The 23,516-nt window shown below is 41.7% G+C and overlaps 1 long non-coding RNA gene across 1 annotated transcript; it reads left to right on the forward strand.

Moving 5' to 3' along the window:
- Window positions 1-282: 282 nt before the first annotated feature.
- Window positions 283-23,512, forward strand: LOC135547874 (uncharacterized). Its single transcript, XR_010456745.1, has 3 exons — window positions 283-869; window positions 2,376-2,522; window positions 21,793-23,512. It is a non-coding gene; the product is annotated as an uncharacterized LOC135547874 (long non-coding RNA).
- Window positions 23,513-23,516: the final 4 nt, after the last annotated feature.

Below are 23,516 nucleotides of genomic sequence, written 5' to 3' on the forward strand. Positions count from 1 at the left end.
TCACGCCACAAACTGATTACATTCTGTGCCACTGCCTGCCCCTGAATGATTTATCCTTTCAAAATAAACTGTGGCATAGCAAAATATTTGCTAGCAGGCTAGCCTGCACAGTATTCATAGAGATGTCACTGCAGATAAAGGCTAACTGCAAGCCTGTCAGAAATACAGTCTTATTACTACAGCAGGGATAGTGCCTATTCTTATCATAACAATGTCACTTAGCCTATGTTAATTATGAATCTCTCAAAATTAACAGGTACTCCAATGCAACCATTGTGTGGCTTGACATCATGAGGATAACATTGCTAGCTTTGAGCAGCATAGTCTCCCATCATGTTGCCAGGGGCAGTACGTCACTTGGTCCCTCTGTGGCTCTGCTTTGACTACTGGCTGGTTACAGTGTGAGGCAGGGCCAGGGAGATGGCTGCTGGGACAGGTCTTGAGGAGAGCCTACACCTCCACAAGAGCAAGGCAGGCTGCAGCAGGTGACAGTGCCCCTGTGTTTTCCAGAGCACGAGTGTACGGGGACAAGCTGGCCATGGTGGACGACAGTGGGAGCCACAGCTACAGGGTGTTGTATGGCAGTAGTAGGGGCCTGGCTGGGCGTATCAAGGCAGTTCTGGGCTGTCCCTCTGGGGACCTGCAGTGAAAGCGCATCTCCTTCCTGTGTGCCAACGATGCCTTGTACACGGTAGCCCAGTGGGCGTCCATCTGCCCCCACCTACAGCCTCAGCTGTCTTCTGGAAGCCCCAGAGACCCAGCCTGAGCCTGGCATCACAGACTGGGCCCAGCGTCCTGCCATGATCATTTACACCAGGGGCACCACAGGCAGGCCCAAAGGGGTTCTCCATATTCACAGCAACATCCAGGTAATGGTAAATAGATTATTCAGTTGTAATATGCATGAATTGTGAGCATAAGATGAATACTGGTGTTCTTCTGTACACTGCTATTTATCATAATGATGTTCTGAGGCATGTTGAATATTTGATCAGTCTGAAGGTTGGACTGAATTTTAAAAGCTAAACTTCAGCATTTTTTCATTACTGATACTAACCAGGTTTCCATCCAACCCTTTTAGAGTAAAGTACATATCGGATAATAAAATGTCATGACAGTCCTGATGGAAACAGAATTTTGTTTTGGTAAAGGTGTCATAAAATGAATTATGCAAGAAATGTAGGTGGAAATGCTTTTATGAGCAAATACTGATATAAATACTCATCATATCAAAGTAAACTTGGAGTCACGTGATGACATGTTGTATGGTCAGGAAAGCATGCAGTTTGTTAGGCTACATATGAAATAAATGATGCAGAACTTCAAAGGGTGGTGGAAGTGCACGGTGATGAGCTTGATGCTCCTTTCCAATAAATATCGAGGATCTTATTCTGGTGACATGATCATCGATGCTTGGCTGCCGTTTGAGAAATCAAAATAAATCTCTCTTTTTTTCCATAATAATCTCATCATGTAGGCAACATTTTTTGAGACGGCCGTCAGTAGAGTTGAAAATGCGATGGAAACCCATTTACATTTTTTACATGGGAATTTAACTGCAAAAAAATATTTTTATATGCACTACGTCATCACACATAGCCTTTTATCTGCAACAAGTCAATTAGATGGAAACACAACTCATATTGTTTTTTTATAAGGATTTTTTTAATACTCACATGAAAATCTGTCGCCAATTGAATGGAAACATAGTTCTTTTTTTATTTCCTGCTGTCGGTACTGTGAACTTCAGAAGTATTTTTCTCTTGAGGTATTAATAGAGGTTCTATTGAGACAGTTTTCTGTAGCCCAGTGGTAGTATGTAAGGGTGGGTTGTCGGGGGTTACACATGCGACAGACAGAGTGTCGTTTTGCTTTTGTTCCACGTGAGCTTTCTGAATAATCGCCCAAATGATTTCATTACATGGGGCACTTCAGGCTATGTAGGATTCTTTGGGGGTACATTTTCAACCACAATTGACCTGCATGTCCAATAGAGTAGAAAATTAGATCACCCTCAATTAAGGAGATTCATTTGTAAATGACAAGCCCAGGGAGGGAGGTCAGTGAGGGAACACGGAAGAGATGGTTCCTGGAAGGTTGAGGGCTTGGGGACACTATCCATTCCCTCTGCTCCTTCCAGCTGTCTGGCCCTGCTGACTAAAGACAGGGGTTTACTCTCTTCTGGCACGGTGGTTACATTAAGTATGTTTGATAATGAGTGGCAGAACGGAACCTTCAGGCAGGACCACCATGAAAGCTTTTGAGTGAGCTACCCATCATTATATAGAAAGGAAATGTCCAAAGAACTGGTAGGAACACATTGTATGACCAAATAGTTCAGTGGATCTCTCATGGCCTGTCTCCCCCTCTCCCAGGTTCAGGTTCTAGTGTCAGAGTGTGGCTGGTCCAGAGATGATGTCATCCTTCACACCTTTCCCCTGCACCACATCGTCAACAAGCTGCTCTGACCTCTCTGGGTGGGTGCCACCACCGTCATGCTGCCTACCTTCCAGCCTCAGAAGGTACATTACAACAATAGTACACTACTACTGCTACTACTTGTAACATGCTGTTTCAGTTGACTCCCTCATGTCCTGTCTGTGTGCTGTCAGTAGCAGTAAGTAGCAGTAAGTAGTGCTCTGTAAGGGACTTCAGTGGAGGCTGTCTGTCCTACTCTTGCGGGGATCCACTCCACAGACCTGAACAATGGAGACACACCGGGGCAGGAGGCTGGTGGGGAGTAGAAGGGGGCTGCTGTTCAACCTTATCGGCTAGTTGTCAGCCATCGGCGCTAATTGTGGCAGTGTTGCCGTGCTGAAAGCACTGGGCCGGGGATGTCAATAACAGAGCCTGGAGCTGAGCTGACACAGACAGGTCCATGATGCCCCCCGCCTCATCCCGCTGGGCCGCTGGGGGTCATGGGTGTTGGCAGCCATGCAGGCAGTGCTCCAGGTTGGCAGTCAGTGCTCCCCCCCAGACTGTCATGCTAAGCGTTTGGAGCTGGGTGATGGATTGCCCAGTGTGGCTTTGTATCTGACCACGCCAACTCACAGCACAGGCTTTAGAGCCAAATCAATAGATGAGGTGACATTGAAGGATGATAGTGCTTGTTTGGAGAGGTGGTGGTGTAGTAGGTAAGGGGGGTGGTGTCAGAGGGGTTTTAAGGTCTAGGAGAACTTAATGGGAGTCAAGGGTATGATTGACAGGTAAGGGCTGTAGAGGACAACCAATAAAGAGGAGGTTTACTGTAGTATCAGAGCATTTCACTTTCTTTATACCTAACATGACCTTGTGTACCAAACAGACAGCATACGCTTTACTCTCACCCTGAGGATGCCTTGTAGATTTTTTTTTCATTTTCTTGAAGTCATAATGAGAAATAAATCGATATACTGTAATATATTAATATAGCTCTAGGCTATTTCTGAGTGACTGTCTAATAGACCAGTTGGAAATTGTACTGAGAGTACACTATATATACAAAAGTTTGTGGACACCCCTTCAAATTGTATAAAATCGAGCACACATCCATGCAATCTCCATAGACAAACATTGGCAGTAGAATGGACTTACTGAAGAGCTCTGTGACTTACATCGTGGTACCGTCATAAGATGCCACCTTTCCAACAAGTCAGTTCGTCAAATTTCTGTCCTGCTAAAGCTGCCCCGGTCAACTATAAGTGCTGTTATTGTGAAGTGGAAACACCTAAGAGCAACAACGGCTCAGCCGTGAAGTGGTAGGCCACACAAGCTCACAGAACAGAACCGCTGAAGCATGTAGCGCGTTAAAATCGTCTGTCCTTTGCTTCAACACTCACTACAGAGTTCAAAACTGCCTCTGGACGCAACATCTGCACAAGAAATGTTAGTATAGACCTTCATTAAATGGGTTTCCATGGCCGAGCAGCTGCACACAAGCCTAAGATCACCATGCACAATGCCAAGTGTCAGCTGGAAAGGTGTAAAGCTCGCCGCCATTGGACTCTGGAGCAGTGGGAATGCATTCTCTGCAGTGATGAATTCCGGTTCACCATCTGGCAGTACGACAGACGAATCTGGGTTTGGCGGATGCCAGGAGAACGCTACCTTCCCAAACATATAGTGCCAAATGTAAAGTTGGATGGAGGTAGTACATTATAATGGTTTGGGACTGTTTTTCATGAATCGAGCTAGGCCCCTTAGTTCCAGTGAAGAGAAATCTTAATGCTACAGCATACAATGACATTCTAGATAGTTCTGTGCTTCCAACTTTGTGGTAACAGTTTGGGGAAGGCCCTTTACTGTTTCAGCATGTCAATACCCCCTTGCAGAAAGCGAGATCTATACAGAAATGGTTTGTCGAGGATGGTGTGGAAGAACTTTACTGGCCTGCACAGCCCTGACCTTAACCCCATCGAACACCTTTGGGAGGAATTGGAATGCTGATTACGAGCCAGGCTTAATCGCCCAACATCAGTGCCCGACCAAACTAATGCTCTTGTGACTGAATGGAAGAAGTTCCAGCAGCAATGTTCCAACATCTAGTAGAAAGCCTTCCCAGAAGAGTGGAGGCTGTTATAGCAGGAAAGGGGGGACCAACTCCATATTAATACCCATGATTTTGGAGTGAGATTTTCGACAAGCAGGTATCCACATACTTTTGGTCATGTAGTGTATGATGATCATTTTGAACAATAAATGTATTATTGCCTCTAATGGACATACCTGTGGTTGGAATCTTCCAGTGAACTAGATGAATGATAACCAGTACAGAAAATGAGACAGAAGGGAGGATAGACATGGAAATTGAGTGCTGACTGACTCTAGGTAGTGTGTGTTTGTGTGTGCAGGTTTTTTTCTGGATAATAATGGGGCTTAGGTTGGTGGGTATTGCTGGGGCATGGCCAATGGTGTGGTCACTGATCAGAAATTTTAGAGGCCCTCATGTAGGCCGCAGTGACAAAATGTATCTGTTTTAAAGCTAATCTTCTGAAATTCTACACATCTTGGCTTGGGGCTGAGAGAAAAGTTGTATTTTTAAAGCTAATTTACAGAAATTCTACACATTTTGCCATGGCTTCTGCTATCTGAGTGAATCATTGGGGGCCTCATGCCATGACAAAAACACTACTGAATGCGTAATTGCATAACATTTTTGATTCTGTCCAGCTTTTATTTTGGTGATTGTTAGTTCTCAAAGATGATCTTATTTAAAAATATATATGCCCATTATATTTTCTACATTTTTTATATTTGGTTTTAGTTTTCCCATCCCGAATATATATATTTTTTATTGGAGCTGGTGGGAGGAGTTATGGGAGGACGCGCTCATTTTAATTGCTGGAATGGAATAAGTGGAACGGTATCAAACATATGGAAACCACATTTATTCCATTCCAGCCATTACAATGATATATATACTGAACAAAAATCAAAACGCAACACGCAACAATTTCAACGATTTTACTGAGTTACAGTTCATATAAGGAAATCAGTAATTGAAATAAATAAATTAGGCTTTATCTATGGGCAGGAGCGCAGCCATGGGTGGCCCAGAGAGGTCATTGGCCCATTCACTGGCTAGCCAGGCCCAGGCCCAGGGAATTAGAATTTGTTTTTCCCCACAAAAGGGCTTTATTACAGACAGAAATACTACTTTTATAGTGGCCTTTTATTGTTGTCAGCACAAGGTGCATCTGTGTAATGATTAGGGTTGCACATTTCGGGGGGAATATTCAGAGGTGGAACCTTTCCGTGGGAATTAACGGGAATATATGGGAATTCCTGGGAATATATGGGAATGAATGGAAATATATGCAAATTAATATTAATACTATTTAAATGTAGATATTTTTACAATATCATGTGGAGACAGAAACATTAAAATTTTACCTTATCATAAGTGGATAAAAAACACATACCTCGTCCAGCATCTTCTACAAGGTCCTTTGCTGTTGTTCTGGGATTGATTTGCACTACTCACACTAAAGTATGTTCATCTCTAGGAGACAGAACACGTCTCCTTCCTGAGCGGTATAAGTCGCAACACGTTGTAAGTCGCTCTGGATAAGAGCGTCTGCTAAATGACTTAAATGTAAATGTAAATGTATAACGGCTGTGGGGTCCCATGGTGTTTATACTTGCGTACTATTGTTTGTACAGATGAACGTGGTACCTTCAGGCGTTTGGAAATTGCTCCCAAGGATGAACCAGACTTGTGGAGGTCTACAATTTTTTTTTCCTGAGGTTTTGGTTGATTTCTTTTGATTTTCCGATGATGTCAAGCAAAGAGGCACTGAGTTTGAAGGTAGGCATTGAAATACATCCACAGATACACCTCCAAGTGACTCAAATGAGTCAATTAGCCTATCAGAAGCTTTTACAGCCATGACATAATTTTCTGGAATTTTCCAAGATGTTTAATGGCACAGTCAACTTAGTGTACCGGTATGTAAAATTCTGACCCACTGGAATTGTGATACAGTGAATTATAAGTGAAATCTGTCTGTAAACAATTTTTGGAAAAATTACTTGTGTCATGCACAAAGTAGATGTCCTAACCGACTTGCCAAAACTATGGTTTGTTTACAAGACATTTGTGGAGTGGTTGAAAAATTAGTTTTAATGACTCCAACCTAAGTGTATGTAAACTTCCCACTTCCAACTGTACATTATTGTTTCATTCAATTTCACATAATAATTTCATATTTCATTTTTATTACATGTAATATTGGTTCAACCTTAATATATAATGAGCGTCACCAACAGGGGGAACATATTAGGTGTAAGTTAATAAGCTGTAAAAAAATGTTTTCAATGTATAAGACTTGTTCATAAAGGAAAAAGTGTTCATAAGAATGGCCTGAGATCAAAGTCAATATTCAGACCACTAGGGGTCAATATTTTTAGGTCGGATATCCAGTAAGCCTCCCTTTGTAGTAGTAGGATCTCGATGTTACCTCCTCTCCTTGGTAGAACATGATCAATGCCTGTGTATTTGAGGGAGGAGATGGGATGGTTAGCTTCAACAAAGTGAGCTGCTACTGGATAGTCAATGTTCTTACACCTGATTGAGCTGCGGTGTTCAGCTATGCGTTGTTTTTCCTTATCATAAGTAGACATAATTGCAATTGATTAAATCATTCCAATATAAATACAAGTTAAAACATGTGTTATGAATTGAACTTTAATTAAATGAGTTGACTATTCACATGGGATGATTTCACTGAACAACAAAAGAAAGGGAATATTGAATGATCCCCAATGATCTATCGCATCTCCCAAAAATGTTTTCAACATACATCTGTAAAATGATAGTCTAGAGGCTAAAGCTTTGGTTGTTTTCCTCTCAGGCTTCCATGTCTTCTCCCTGAACCTCCTCAATGTCCACCTCTTGAACATCAGACTCTGAGGCCTCATCTTCACTGTCACTTTCCAAACTTGTTGAGGATGGCTCGTTGTCAGGCTCAAAAAGTCTCAAATTTGCCCGGATGGCCACCAATTTTTCAACTCTTGTATTGGTCAGCCTGTTGCATGCTTTGGTGTGTGTGTGTTCCCAAACAAGGACCAGTTGCGCTCTGAGGTGGCTGATGTTGGTGGGATGTGGCGGATGATGGAGGCATCAGGGGAAAGAGCCTCAGATCCACAAAGTCCCCTCCACCAGGTGGCTGATGAGATATGTTGCATGACTGCCATATTGTATTTCTATCCCAAAGCCCTTGCTTGGAAGTGTATTTCGCCAGACTGCCAAGAACCTTGCCCTCATCCAGGCCAAGGTGGCGAGACACGGTAGTGATGACACCATTGGCCTTGTTGATCTCTGCACCAGACAGGATGCTCTTGCCAGCATACTTGGGGTCCAACATGTACGCTGCGGCGTGTATGAGCTTCAGGCAGAAGTCTTCACGCTTTTTGATGTATTTCAGAACTGCAGTTTCCTTTGCTTGGCGCAACAGTGACGTGGGCAGGGCAGTATGGATTTATTTTACATCTGCAAGCAGTCTGAACATCAGACAGGATGGGATTGTCTCCCTCAATCCGTGCAATGGCGACTGCTATAGGTTTCAGGAGTTTCAGGCTGCTTACCACTCTCTCCCAAAATACATAATCCAGGAGGACCCTCTTGATGGGGCTGTCCATATCGGCAGACTGTGATATGGCCATTTCTTGGGTTTTGTGGGTAGTTGTTTTCTGTTGAGTGTTTGTATCACCTGTCAGAACTGTTTCGGTTATTCCTTTTGTTATTTTGTATTTAGTGTTCAGTTTCGAATAAATAATATGAACATGTACCATGCTGCACCTTGGTCCTCACCTTCTTCCTCTGAATGCTGTTACACCTAGCCTTAACAGGAAGCTAGTGTAGAGAGGCTAACACTGGAGTAATATGGTCACATTTTTTGCTTCTAGTCAAGATTCTAGCAGCCGTGTTTAACACTAACTGAAGTTTATTTAGTTCTTTATCCAGATAGCCGGAAAGTAGAGCATTGCAGTAGTCTAATCTAGAAGTGACAAAAGCATGGATACATATTTTCTGCATCATTTTTGGACAGAAAGTTTCAGATTTTGCAATGTTACGTAGATGGAAAAAAGATGTCCTTGAAACAGTTTTATTTGAGATTACTGTACAACCATCAAGATTAATTGTCAGATCCAACAGAAGAACTCTTTGTTTCTTGGAACCTAGAACAAGCATCTCTGTTTTGTCCGAGTTTAAAAGTAAACATTTGCCGCCATCCATGTCCTTATGTCTGAAAGACAGGCTTTTAGGGAGGGCAATTTTGGGGCTTCACCATGTTTCATCGAAATGTACAGCTGTGTATCGTCCGCATAGCAGTGAAAGATAACATCTTGTTTCCGAATGACATCACCAAGAGGTAAAATATATAGTGAAAACAATAGAGGTCCTAAAACGGAACCTTGAGGAACACCAAAATCTACAGTTGATTTGTCAGAGGACAAACCATCCACAGAGACAAACTGATATCTTTCCGACAGATAAGATCTAAACTAGGACAGAACTTGGCCGTGTAGACCAATTTGGGTTTCCAATCTCTCCAAAAGAATGTGGTGATCGATGGTATCAAAAGCAGCACTAAGGTCTAGGAGAACGAGGACAGTTGCAGAGCCTTGATCTGACGCCATTTAAAGGTAATTTACCACATTCATGAGTGCAGCCTCAGTGCTATGATGGGGTCTAAAACCAGACTGAAGTGTTTTGTATACATTGTTAGTCTTCAGGAAGGCAGTGAGTTGCTGCGCAAAAGCTTATTTTTTTGAGAGGAATGGGAGATTTGATATAGGCCGATAGTTTTTCATATTTTCTGGGTCAAGGTTTGGCTTTTTCAAGAGAGGCTTTATTACTGCCACTTTTAGTGAGTTTGGTACACATCCGGTGGATAGGGAGCTGTTTATTATGTTCAACATAGGAGGGCCAAGCACAGGAAGCAGCTCTTTCAGTAGTTTAGTTGGAATAGGGTCCAGCATGCAGCTTAGGTTTAGAGGCCATGACTTTTTTCATGAATGTGTCAAGAGATATAATATTAAACAACTTGAGTGTCTCACTTGATCCTAGGTCCTGGCAGTGTTGTGCAAACCCAGGACAACTGAGCTTTGGAGAAATACGCAGATTTAAAGAGGAATCTATCATTTGCTTTCTAATGATCATGATTTTTTCATCAAAGAAGTTCATGAATTTATCACTGCTGAAGTGAAAGCACTTCCAGTTTGGTGATGCGCCATTTCCATTCCAATTTTCTGGAAGCTTTATTCAGAGCTCGGTATTTTCTGTATACCAGGAAGCTAGTTTCTTATGACAAATGTTTTTTGTTTTTAGGGGTGCGACTGCGTTTAGAGTATTACGCAAGGTTAAATTAAGTTCCTCAAGTGGTTAACCGATTGTTGTACTCTGACATCCTTTGTTAGGTGGAGGGAGTCTGGAAGGGCATCTAGGAATCTTCGGGTTGTCTGAGAATTTATAGCACGGTGTTTGATGATCCTTGGTTGGGGTCTGAGCAGATTATTTGTTGCGATTGCAAATGTAATAAAATGTGTGGTCTTATAGTCCAGGATAATAAGGAAAAACATTTAGATCCACAATATTTATTCCATGGGACAAAACTAGGTCCAGAGTATGACTGTGGCAGTGAGTAGGTCCGGAGAAATGTTGGACAAAACCCACTGAGTCGATGATGGCTCCAAAAGCCTTTTGGAGTGGGTTTGTGGACTTTTCCATGTGAATATTAAAGTCTCCAAAAATGTGAATATTGTCTGCAATGACTACAAGGTTCAATAGGAATTCAGGGAACTCAGTGAGGAATGCTGTATACGGCCCAGGAAGCCTGTAAACAGTAGCTATAAAAAATGATTGAGTAGGCTGCATAGATTTCGTGACTAGAAGCTCAAAAGACAAAAACAGTCTTTTTTGTTTTTGTAACTTGAAATTTGGTTTCGTAAATGTTAGCAACACCTCCGCCTTTGCGGGATGTGGTCACAAGTGTAACCAGGAGGAGAGGCCTCTTTTAACACAGTAAATGATCAGTCTTAAGCCATGTTACAGTCAGGCCAATCACATCAAGATTATGATCAGTGATTAGCTCACTGACTATATCTGCCTTGGAAGTGAGGGATCTAACATTAAGTCACCCTATTTTGAGATGTGAGATATCACAATCTCTTTCGATAATGACAGGAATGAAGTGAGATTGCTAAGGCAAATACCGCCAAGGCAAAGGGTGGCTACTTCGAAGAATCTCAAATATTAAATATATTTTGATTTGTTTGGTTACTACATGATTCCATACGTGTTATTTCATAGTTTTGATGTCGTCACTATTATTCTACAATGTAGAAAATAGTAAAAATAAAGAAAAACCCTTGAATGAGTAGGTGTGTCCAAACTTTTGACTGGTACTATATATACATACATACAGTTGAAGTTGGAAGTTTACACTTAAGTTGGAGTCATTAAAACTCATTTTTCAACCACTCCACAAATGTCCTGTTAACAAACTATGGTTGTCACGAATGTCGTCAGGGAAATGACCGGACCAAGGTGCAGCGTGGTGATCGTACATTTTTCTTTAATGTTATAAATGTCAACAAGAAAACACCAAAAAACGATCTGCAATTACTCCAACCAAATGCTTCCTGTAGTTGTTGATCAGTCTCTCACATCGCTGTGGAGGAATTTTGGCCCACCTTTACATGCAGAACTGCTTTAACTCAGTGACATTTGTGGGTTTCCAAGCATGAACGGCTCTTTTCAAGTCCTGCCACAACATATGAATTGGTTCCTTTTGAACCATTTTCATGTAGACTAAATTGTGTGTTTTGGATCACTGTCTTGCTGCATGACCCAGCTTTGCTTCAGCTCACAGGCGGATGGCCTAACATTCTCCTGTAGAATTACCTGATACAGAGCAGAATTCATGGTTCCTTTTAAGACAAGTCGTCCAGTACCTGAAGCAGCAAAGCATCCCCAAACCATCACACTACCACCACCATGCTGACTATTGGTATGAGGTTCTTGCTGTGGAATGCAGTGTTTGGTTTTCGCCAAATATTTTTTATTCTGCGGGAGGTCAGACAGACACTTTGGGATGAAAATCTATGTTGTTATCCCACACATTATTTAGAAATGTTAATCTTTCTGCTTTGTATGCGTTAACCTACCTATTGTATTAAAAGCACATATTTGTTGCATTATTCACACATTCAGAATTCGCTGTTTCAACTTCAGTAGCCTACCTCTCCTCGTTGGGCGTGAAAGCTCAAGTATGCCTAGTATGTGTGGTCTCATTGAAATATAGTATGCTGCTTAGATGGGCAGAGAATCACGTGGCAGTTAATTAAAATATGAAATTAACTTAAATATGATTATACTGTAGTTTACTACAATGTCTCTGTAAATAAATATTGATAATGGAAAAAAAGTGGAGGGCGCTCAACCAATGTGAGTCGAAGTGCAATCAAAAAATGTAATCATCATTGAAATGGAAAAGGCACAATGCGCACATAGGTAGGCGACAATGGTGAGCGAGCATTGGTCCTTTTCATTTTCAATAGGTATTGATTACCCATTTATTTGTCTCTGCCTGCAAATCGTCTTCCTAACAGGTAGGCTATATCCTATAGGCCTATTCAAAACGGAGCAAGTGTTGCTGTTATCATTCTTGCTGCTTTAAGTTCAGTAACCATACCTGCTAGATCAGGTGCGCGTGTGGTCTCAATTAAATAAAGTAGGCCTATGAATGGGCGGAGAATAGGTCTATGATTAGGGTATAGTTTACTATAGCCTAATACCATAAATATTGATCACCTATATTTCTCCATCTGAAGATCTTCCGACTCCTAAAAGGTAGGCTATGAAAATAGCTCAAGAGAAATTTCAAGTCTCTCCTACTCTGCTCTCGTCAAACTACATCTAGCATATTGGCTGATATTGTCCAGTAATACAGATAGCCTACACTCAAAAAGTGTGTTGAGTAAATATTAATGATCAAATATAGATTACTACTAAATAGAGTTAGGTACATCTAAATACAAGTTACACGGTTGTATTGAGTGAATGCTATAGATAGCGTTTTTATTAGCTCACTTGTAAATCCTCTACTTTTGTTGAATTTACCTAGTGTGATTAAATTCCACTTGAGTTCCATAGTGTTTTAGTAACGGAAGTGAGTCACATAAATACAACTCAAGTAACTTTGGTTTAGCTGACTTTATTGACTTCACTTTAAGTTATTACCAAGGTAACAGGCAACGAGAACTAAGTCATCAGCTTCACATGAAAACAAACAATGGCAAGCACACTTGCATCAAAGTGAATATTTCCTAATTATTTAGATTTGGAAACACTACAAATCAAATTGTATTAGTCACTTGCGCCGAATACAACAGGTATTCACCTTACAGTGAAATGCTTAATTACAAGCCCTTAACCAACAGTGCAGTTATGAGAAAAATACCTAAAGAAATAAAGTAACAAATAATTAAAGAGCAGCAATACAATAACATTAGCGAGGCTATATACAGGGGTTACCGGTACAGAGTCAACGTGCAGGGGCACCAGTTAGTCGAGGTAATTGAGGTAATAAATACATGTGGGTGGAATTATTAAAGTGACTTATGCATAGATAATAACAGAGATTAGTAGCAGCATAAAAGAGGGGGGGGGGGCAATGCATATAGTCTGGGTAGCCATTTGATTAGATGTTCAATAGTCTTATGGTTTAGGGGTAGAAGCTGTTTAGAAGCTTCATGGACCTAGACTTGTCGCTCTTGTACCGCTTGCCGTGCGGTAGCCGAGAGAACAGTCTATGACTAGGGTGGCTGGAGTCTTTGACAATTTTTAGGGCCTTCCTTTGACACGACGCCTGGTACAGAGGTCCTAGAAGGCAGGAAGCTTGGCCCCAGTGATATACTGGGCCATACTCACTACCCTCTGTAGTGCCTTGCGTTCAGATGCCAGGCAGTTGCCATACCAGGCAGTGATGTAACCAGTCAGGATGCTCTCGATGGTGCAGCTGTATAAATCCTTTTGAGGATCTGAGGACCAATGCCAAATCTTTTCAGTCTCCTGAGGGGGAATAGGTTTTGTCATGCCCTGTTCACGACTGTCTTGGTGTGCTTTGACCATGTTAGTTTGTTGGTGATGTGGACACCAAGGAACTTGAAGCTCTCAACCTGCTCCACTGCAGCCCCGTTGATGAGAATGGGGGCGTGCTCGGCCCGTCTTTTCCTGTAGTCCACAATCATCTCCTTAGTCTTGATCATGTTGAGGGAGAGGTTGTTGTCCTGGCACCACACGGCCAGGAGGTCTCTGACCTGCCTATTATATGCTGTCTCGTTGTTGTCGGTGATCAGGCCTACCACTGTTGTGTCATCGGCAAACTTAATGATGGTGTTGGAGTTGTGCCAGGCCATGCAGTCATGAGTGAACAGGGAGTACAAGAGGGGACTGAGCACGCACCCCTGAGGGGCCCCCGTGTTAAGGATCAGCGTGGCGGATGTGTTGTTACCTAACCTGGGGGGCGGCCTGTCAGGAAGTCCAGGATCCAGTTGGAGAGATAGGTGTTTAGTCCAAGTGGTCCTCAGCTTGTTGATGAGCTTTGAGGCCACGATGGTGTTGAACGCTGAGCTGTAGTCAATGAATAGCATTGTCACATACAGTGGGGCAAAAAAGTATTTAGTCTTAAAAAGATGAGAGAGGCCTGTAATTTTCATCATAGGTACACTTCAACAATGACAGACAAAATGAGAAAACAAATCCAGAAAATCACATTGTAGGATTTTTAATGAATTTATTTGCAAATTATGGTGGAAAATAAGTATTTGGTCACCTACAAATAAGCAAGATTTCTGGCTCTCACAGACCTGTAACTTATTCTTTAAGAGGCTCCTCTGTCCTACACTCGTTACCTGTATTAATGGCACCTGTTTGAACTTGTTATCAGTATAAAAGACACCTGTCCACAACCTCAAACTGTCACACTCCAAACTCCACTATGGCCAAGACCAAAGAGCTGTCAAAGGACACCAGAAACAAAATTGTAGACCTGCACCAGGCTGGGAAGACTGAATCTGCAATAGGTAAGCAGCTTGGTTTGAAGAAATCAACTGTGGGAGCAATTATTAGGAAATGGAAGACATACAAGACCACTGATAATCTCCCTCGATCTGGGGCTCCACGCAAGATCTCACCCCGTGGGTTCAAAATGATCACAAGAAAGGTGAGCAAAAATCCCACAACCACACGGGGGGACCTAGTGAATGACCTGCAGAGAGCAGAGAGCTGGGAGAGCTGGGACCAAAGTAACAAAGCCTACCATCAGCAAGGGCATTGAAGATGAAACGTGGCTGGGTCTTTCAGCATGACAATGATCCCAAACACACCGCCCGGGCAACGAAGGAGTGGCTTCGTAAGAAGCATTTCAAGGTCCTGGAGTGGCCTAGCCAGTCTCCAGATCTCAACCCCATAGAAAATCTTTGGAGGGAGTTGAAAGTCTGTTTTGCCCAGCAACAGCCCCAAAACATCACTGCTCTAGAGGAGATCTGCATGGAGGAATGGGCCAAAATACCAGCAACAGTGTGTGAAAACCTTGTGAAGACTTACAGAAAACTTTTGACCTCTGTCTAGTCTACATGCCAACAAAGGGTATATATATAACCAATTTGTAAGTCGCTCTGGATAAGAGCGTCTGCTAAATTACTTAAATGTAAATGTAAATATAACAAAGTATTGAGATAAACTTTTGTTATTGACCAAATACTTTCCACCATAATTTGCTCATAAATTCATTAACAATCCTACAATGTGATTTTCTGGATTTTTCCCCCTCATTTTGTCTGTCATAGTTGAAGTGTACCTATGATGAAAATTACAGGCCTCTCTCATCTTTTTAAGTGGGAGAACTTGCACAATTGGTGTCTGACTAAATACTTTTTTGCCCCACTGTAGGTTTCCTTTTGTCCAGGTGTGAAAGGGCAGTGTGGAGTGCAATAGAGATTGCATCATCTGTGGATCTGTTTGGGCGGTATGCAAATTGGAGTAGGTCTAGAGTTTCTGGGATAATGGTGTTGATGTGAGCCATGACCAGCCTTTCAAAGCACTTCATGGATACAGACGTGAGTGCTACATGTCGGTAGTCATTAAGGCAGGTTAATGCTTTTACAACTTGGTGAAAGAGCGCAACACATTTATTTTTTATTTGTTTACCTTTATTTTACTAGGCAAGTCAGTTAAGAACAAATTCTTATTTTCAATGACGGCCTAGGAACAGTGGGTTAACTGCCTGTTCAGGGGCAGAGCGACAGATTTTGTACCTTGTCAGCTCGGTGATTTGAACTTGCAACCTTTCGGTTACTAGTCCAATGCTCTAACCACTAGGCTACACTGCCGCCAAAGAGAGCACACTGAACTTTACTCAAGCCTGTTCTGTGGTGTCCACGTGGTCCGAAATCCAGTCGACTGCTCTGAGGCGTCCGCATGGTCCTGAAGCACATCTTTGCCACATTTTGTATCATATTGCATTGATAAAACTGAGGGGACAACAGTTTGGGAAAGTTGAACTGTATACTAATACTCAGAGAAATCGCCTTGCTCACTATAGTTTCCAGACTACTGATTTGGCTGTTGATACCTAGCACTACCTAGCCTGCTTGCTAGCACTACCTAGCCTGCTTGCTAGCACTACCTAGCCTGCTTGCTAGCACTACCTAGCCTGCTTGCTAGCACTACCTAGCCTGCTTGCTAGCACCAACATTAGGGTGAAACAAGCGTGGCAATCCAGATTTACATGTTAAAAGGATCTCGCCTATATCTTCAAAACACCCTTCTTGTCTCAACATTTTAAATTATACTCAAGACACATTATCTTCACACATATTTTAGATGCTTTTCACTGACAGCCGCAACTCATTTATCAACTTGGCCTATTGCCATGTGCGCTGCCCAAATTGCAGGCTTCTCAAATAGGCATAGGCCTATAAGCTTGTGATTTGAAACAATTCACATCTTCTTTTTTTTTAAAGAAGCTAATGATTTTGAATGATTTTATTTCTTTCTGTATAGACAGGAGTAATTAGGCCTATATAGCCTAATTTTGGCAAATGTATTTGTTTTCATATCAACCTTCTTTCCTTGTCCATGCAGAAGCCAAAGGTGCAATCCTAGTCATATCAGCAAACCATCCTAGTTGTTGCATCTTTAGATTCCCCCTCTTTCTAAGTTTCTAAGAGATACGGAACAGCTCTCATCGGGGGAACTGTTTAGAATGGTGTTTTCATCGGCTGCTTCATTACAGGAGTTGCATGTTCTGTTTGGATGAATTACCATAATCTAAATGTGATTTATTTAATTCTGCGCACCGTGGGTGGACACCCTAATGGGTTACGCAACCAATGCATATGGGTTTGGTAAATTTCTCAAATTGCGGGTAAATTAAAATATTCCCAGTTAAGTAGCATGTTCCTAACGGAAACCCGGGTGTGTGAGTGGGTGGAGGGATGGTTGGAGGTCCCTGTGCATGACTGTCTCTGACCCCAGAGGAAGGAGGGCTCTGCTCGGTCGATCAAGCAGAGGAGTGGGTGTGTGGCTCCAGCAGGCCCCCAGTGTCCAGTCTGGAGCGTGAAATCTCAAGATCTGCTGGTCGGCTACTGTGTAGCAACCTAGCAGTGCCAAAAGCCCCGGTCTGCCTTAGAAAACCTATTTAAATTATGATCGCCAGAACGGCCAAACAAAAACAATTCCGGCCCCCACGGTGAATCATTTTTTAAATTCGCTACAAATCGAGATATAATTCTATTCTGACGTGTACATTTGTCAGCACACAGGATCACGTTCTGACAGACCAATTATGGGCTGGCAGGCTATGAGGAGGCTCGCGCCCTCATGCCGTAGACATTAAGGTTGACTCTCTCAGACAAGCTGAAAACGATTACATCGACCATGATCCTTTGCTAGTTATGGCCATTTTAAATACGATCCTTAGCGATTTTTGGGGGTACCACTTAGCAATATGGCCCAAAATACTTCCAGCTTCATGCGCCATCGGGAGTTTTCCATAGGAATAAGTGAATGACGTCAACGTGACTGGTTTTAATGTCCATGGGCCCCAGCCATGAGTACAGTAGGAGAGATAACAGAACATAACAGGACTGGACTCACAGACCAGAGGCCAGGAGAGCAGAGGACAAAAGGTTAATGGCTGGGAGGTCATGATCCATCCTCACAAAACTGAACTGAACTGAACTGTATCATTGTGTGGTGGTGGAGAAAAGGTACTGGCTACAGGGCTAGTATAGAGTAGCTGGATGCTGCTGGGTTAAGGGCTGTTTGGGATGCAGGCTGCAGCCGAGGGTCTCCAACATACACTCCCCCAGGTGGAGGGCAGCTCTTTGACGGACATAAATTGGCTTTTCCCCCCTCCTGAGTGGCTGCTGGGGGAAGCGCTCCACTGCGCTTGATAGACACGGCCCAGAATGCCCAGAACAGACACAGGAAATAATATTCCCCTCTGAACCCCGCTATCTAGTCTGTCCGTGTGTGCGCGTGGTTGTGGATGTGTGTGGCTGAGCAGATAGATAAAGTTTTGTGAGTTTGCGTGAATAGATGGGTCTCTGTGGGATAGTCCATGCTTCTGCCTGTTTATTTAATAGACACATCATTTTTCAACCTTAATCTATTTTGATATTGCAATATTTAGAGCTTGATGAAGGGAAGAGGAGCGAAAAAAGGCGGGGTTGATAAAATGACAAAGCAGGTAAGTTGAGAAGGGGAAGTTAACTAAAGAGAGTAGGCAGTAAAAGAGGGTGATTTAAGAGGACAGGGAGGAGGGGAAGCTGAGGAATGGGTGGCAGATGAGGAGAGAATCGGTGTGGGGTGTGATGGAGAGAGGGAGAGACAGAGGAAGACTGATAAGAGTAGGGGCAGTGAAGCAGGAAATTATGAAATGGAGAGAGTGAGGGTGTGGGAGAGAGGATGAGGGAGGAGGTTCTAGGAGGGAGAGACGTACGCGTGCTCCCAGGGGGGACAGAGCCAAGGAGAATCTGTCGTTCACCTTCAATTAATTCACACTGTCCTCCCACTGTGTGTTGGGGGTGCAGCCAGGCGTGCCGGGGGGGGGGGGCTCGTAATATCTGTGTGTGTGTGTGTGTGTGTGTTTGTATGTGTGTGTACTGTGTAAGTAGCTTTGTCCTTGCGTGAGTGTATACGAGGCGCTTATGTATAAATGTGTAGCCATGTGTTAGTTAGTCTCTGTTTATGTGCATCCGTCTCTGAGTACGAATGAGAAAGAGAAGGAGGAGGGCTCTTGGCTCCACATTTGTTAATAAAAATAAAAATAATTAAAAGCGGGCAAACGGTATTTTTAAAATTCAATGTGCCACAGCGTTATGACTGACCTCAATAACATTCCTGTTGAATTCCTCTTTAAGAAGCTGTTAGACTGACCTTTACCGATCCTGTCAACGTTTTTGTAATAAACTAGCCTGTTGACAGTTTTCATCTTCAGCCATGCCCTCGCCTCGATCCTCATTCTCTGTAAATAATGTACACACAATACCATGACACCCTATCCATCTGTTTTACATATTGTGATCTCACAATACCATGACACCCTATCCATCTGTTTTACATATTGTGATCTCACAATACCATGACACCCTATCCATCTGTTTTACATATTGTGATCTCACAATACCATGACACCCTATCCATCTGTTTTACATATTGTGATCTCACAATACCATGACACCCTATCCATCTGTTTTACATATTGTGATCTCACAATACCATGACACCCTATCCATCTGTTTTACATATTGTGATCTCACAATACCATGGCACCCTATCCATGACACACCTATCCATCTGTTTTACATATTGTGATCTCACAATACCATGACACCCTATCCATCTGTTTTACATATTGTGATCTCACAATACCATGACACCCTATCCATCTGTTTTACATATTGTGATCTCACAATACCATGACACCCTATCCATCTGTTTTACATATTGTGATCTCACAATACCATGACACCCTATCCATCTGTTTTACATATTGTGATCTCACAATACCATGACACCCTATCCATCTGTTTTACATATTGTGATCTTACAATACCATGACACCCTATCCATCTGTTTTACATATTGTGATCTCACAATACCATGACACCCTATCCATCTGTTTTACATATTGTGATCTCACAATACCATGACACCCTATCCATCTTTTTACATATTGTGATCTCTCACAATCCACCATGACACCCTATCCATCTGTTTTACATATTGTGATCTCACAATACCATGACACCCTATCCATCTTCTTTACATATTGTGATCTCACAATACCATGACACCCTATCCATCTTCTTTACATATTGTGATCTCACAATACCATGACACCCTATCCATCTGTTTTCATATTGTGATCATGACACCCTATCCATCTGTTTTACATATTGTGATCTCACAATACCATGACACCCTATCCATCTTCTTTACATATTGTGATCTCACAATACCATGACACCCTATCCATCTGTTTTACATATTGTGATCTTACAATACCATGACACCCTATCCATCTGTTTTACATATTGTGATCTTACAATACCATGACACCCTATCCATCTGTTTTACATATTGTGATCTCACAATACCATGACACCCTATCCATCTTCTTTACATATTGTGATCTCACAATACCATGGCACCCTATCCATCTTCTTTACATATTGTGATCTCACAATACCATGACACCCTATCCATCTGTTTTACATATTGTGATCTCACAATACCATGACACCCTATCCATCTTCTTTACATATTGTGATCTCACAATACCATGACACCCTATCCATCTTCTTTACATATTGTGATCTCACAATACCATGACACCCTATCCATCTGTTTTACATATTGTGATCTCACAATACCATGACACCATATCCATCTTCTTTACATATTGTGATCTCACAATACCATGACACCCTATCCATCTTCTTTACATATTGTGATCTTACAATACCATGACACCCTATCCATCTTCTTTACATATTGTGATCTTACAATACCATGGCACCCTATTCATATTCTTAACATATTGTGATCTCACAATACCATGGCACCCTATCCATCTTCTTTACATATTGTGATCTCACAATACCATGACACCCTATCCATCTGTTTTACATATTGTGATCTCACAATACCATGACACCCTATCCATCTTCTTTACATATTGTGACCTCACAATACCATGACACCCTATCCATCTGTTTTACATATTGTGATCTTACAATACCATGACACCCTATCCATCTGTTTTACATATTGTGATCTCACAATACCATGACACCCTATCCATCTGTTTTACATATTGTGATCTCACAATACCATGACACCCTATCCATCTGTTTTACATATTGTGATCTCACAATACCATGACACCATATCCATCTTCTTTACATATTGTGATCTCACAATACCATGACACCCTATCCATCTTCTTTACATATTGTGATCTTACAATACCATGACACCCTATCCATCTGTTTTACATATTGTGATCTCACAATACCATGACACCATATCCATCTTCTTTACATATTGTGATCTCACAATACCATGACACCCTATCCATCTTCTTTACATATTGTGATCTTACAATACCATGACACCCTATCCATCTTCTTTACATATTGTGATCTTACAATACCATGGCACCCTATTCATATTCTTAACATATTGTGATCTCACAATACCATGGCACCCTATCCATCTTCTTTACATATTGTGATCTCACAATACCACAATATCCATCTGCTTTGCATATTGAGATCTCACAATACCATGGCACCCTATCCATCTTCTTTACATATTGTGATCTCACAATACCATGGCACTCTATCCATCTGCATTACATATTGTGATCTCACAATCCATCTATTCATATTTACATATTGTGATCTCACAATACCATGACACCCTATCCATCTTCTTTACATATTGTGATCTCACAATACCATGGCACTCTATCCATCTGCTTTGCATATTGAGATCTCACAATACCATGGCACCCTATCCATCTTCTTTACATATTGTGATCTCACAATACCATGGCACTCTATCCATCTGCATTACATATTGTGATCTCACAATACCATGACACTCTATCCATCTGCGTTACATATTGTGATCTGGATGAAATTATTTTTTTTGCATTAATATGGGGTAGATATTCCATCTACGTACAATGTAAAAGACTGTTTCTGACTTCCCCCCCCCCCCCTCCCCCTCAGGTATGGGAGGTCCTGCTCAGCTCCAAGGCTCTTATGGTGAATGTGTTCATGGCTGTTCCAACCATCTACTCCGAGCTGATCCGGCACTATGAGCAGCACTTCTCCCAGCCACACGACCAGGACTTTGTCAGGGCTGCCTGCAAGGAGAGAATCAGGCAGCACGAACCGTATAGTCTACTTATACTAGTGTCAATACCTCAGGAAATGAGTAGATCTCCATCATTAGCAGTATCATAATATTCATATAACTGGATAAATATCTTTAACAAGCTCATTGCTTATCTATTGTGATGAAATTACTTTCTTAAAATCTCTGACAAGACATCTTCAGAGCGAATGGGTTCTCATGAATCTGGACAGTGGTTTCTCATTCCATCAGAGAGTGAAGCGATAGTTTGAAGGGGAAGGGATATGTGTCAGAGATCAAAGGGATGGGTTTTAAAGAGAGACGGGGCTTTGTAGTGAGATGTGACAGATGCTTTCTGCAAATGTACCAGGGCTTATGCTCAAGAGAGAGTGAAGAAAGCATTGGGACGTGACAGATGGAATAGAGTTATAAACTCTATGTAAAGCCTAGCACTTATGTTACCCCAACTTAAAGTTGCAAAGCTACCGGTAATTTACCAAAGTGACCTGAATCTTCGGTAATTTTGGGTAATTAACAGGAAATGTATGGTAACTTTGATAATTTATAACTGATTAATAAAAAAAACTGTTAATATAAAGTATAAACTTTTTATGTTTCTGGTGGATAGACCATATGGTTCAAGAGAAAATTACCTAATTAATGGAAAAAGCATCTAATCAACAATGGCATTGTTTTCAATTAACTCTGCGACTCTTCAAACTATTGACTTTTTTCACCATTGCTACCAATTTGGCGGCAAAACATTTACAACAAAGTCATATTGGTGTGTGACCGTGGCAAAGTAGGTTTGACATTGGATAGCCCATCTTTGAGGTTAGTTAGCGACCTTCAAATAAATGACACAATGTAAATAGGACAATATTATAATGTTGCACATTAAATGCTTTCAATATTGTAAATTAATTTCTACAATTTATAGTTGGTTTGAGGTTTTTAAGTAATTGAAATTTGGAGCTTTTGTCATTTTAAAATCTTGTCCCATGTACATTGTGTAATTTACTGATGGTCCTTCAGTAGCCCCATAGGGATATTGAACGTCAAACCAAATTGGCCATGGGTGTTATGATTGGGTCGCGTGCAGCTGCTCTCTGAATTGATGATTACTTGGGTGCTGCCAGCTGTGGGCATGTGGGCATGATTAAAATAAATCCAACCCATGGAAAACCCTTACGGTACCCTTCATTCTGTAACATACCATTTTATCCTATCATCTCGCAAATCTTCGTTTTCGATGAGACTGACTTTATGACCAAAATTATACTATTTACACTTTGTAGTACATTTTGACACTAGAATAATGTTTTAAAACTCATATCGATGCCACATAGGCTGTTTTCAAAGCGAGAAGTTGCTTTTCAGGGGCAGTCGCTCTTCAAACACCAATGGTATTCACTAAGTTGATGGTTTATATTTAGGCCACAGGCCGATACATTTTTTTCTTGAGCGGTTGGTTGGGGGCCGGAACATAATTACAAATGATTTGTAGACTGCAAATTGACCGCAAGAAACCCTAACAGATATCATATTTGACTAAAACATAATAATTTTAAACCTTTGGGGGGGGGGGAATAAAGCC

Source organism: Oncorhynchus masou, chromosome 1 (assembly GCF_036934945.1).
Source record: "Oncorhynchus masou masou isolate Uvic2021 chromosome 1, UVic_Omas_1.1, whole genome shotgun sequence".
NCBI classification, from domain to species: domain Eukaryota; kingdom Metazoa; phylum Chordata; class Actinopteri; order Salmoniformes; family Salmonidae; genus Oncorhynchus; species Oncorhynchus masou.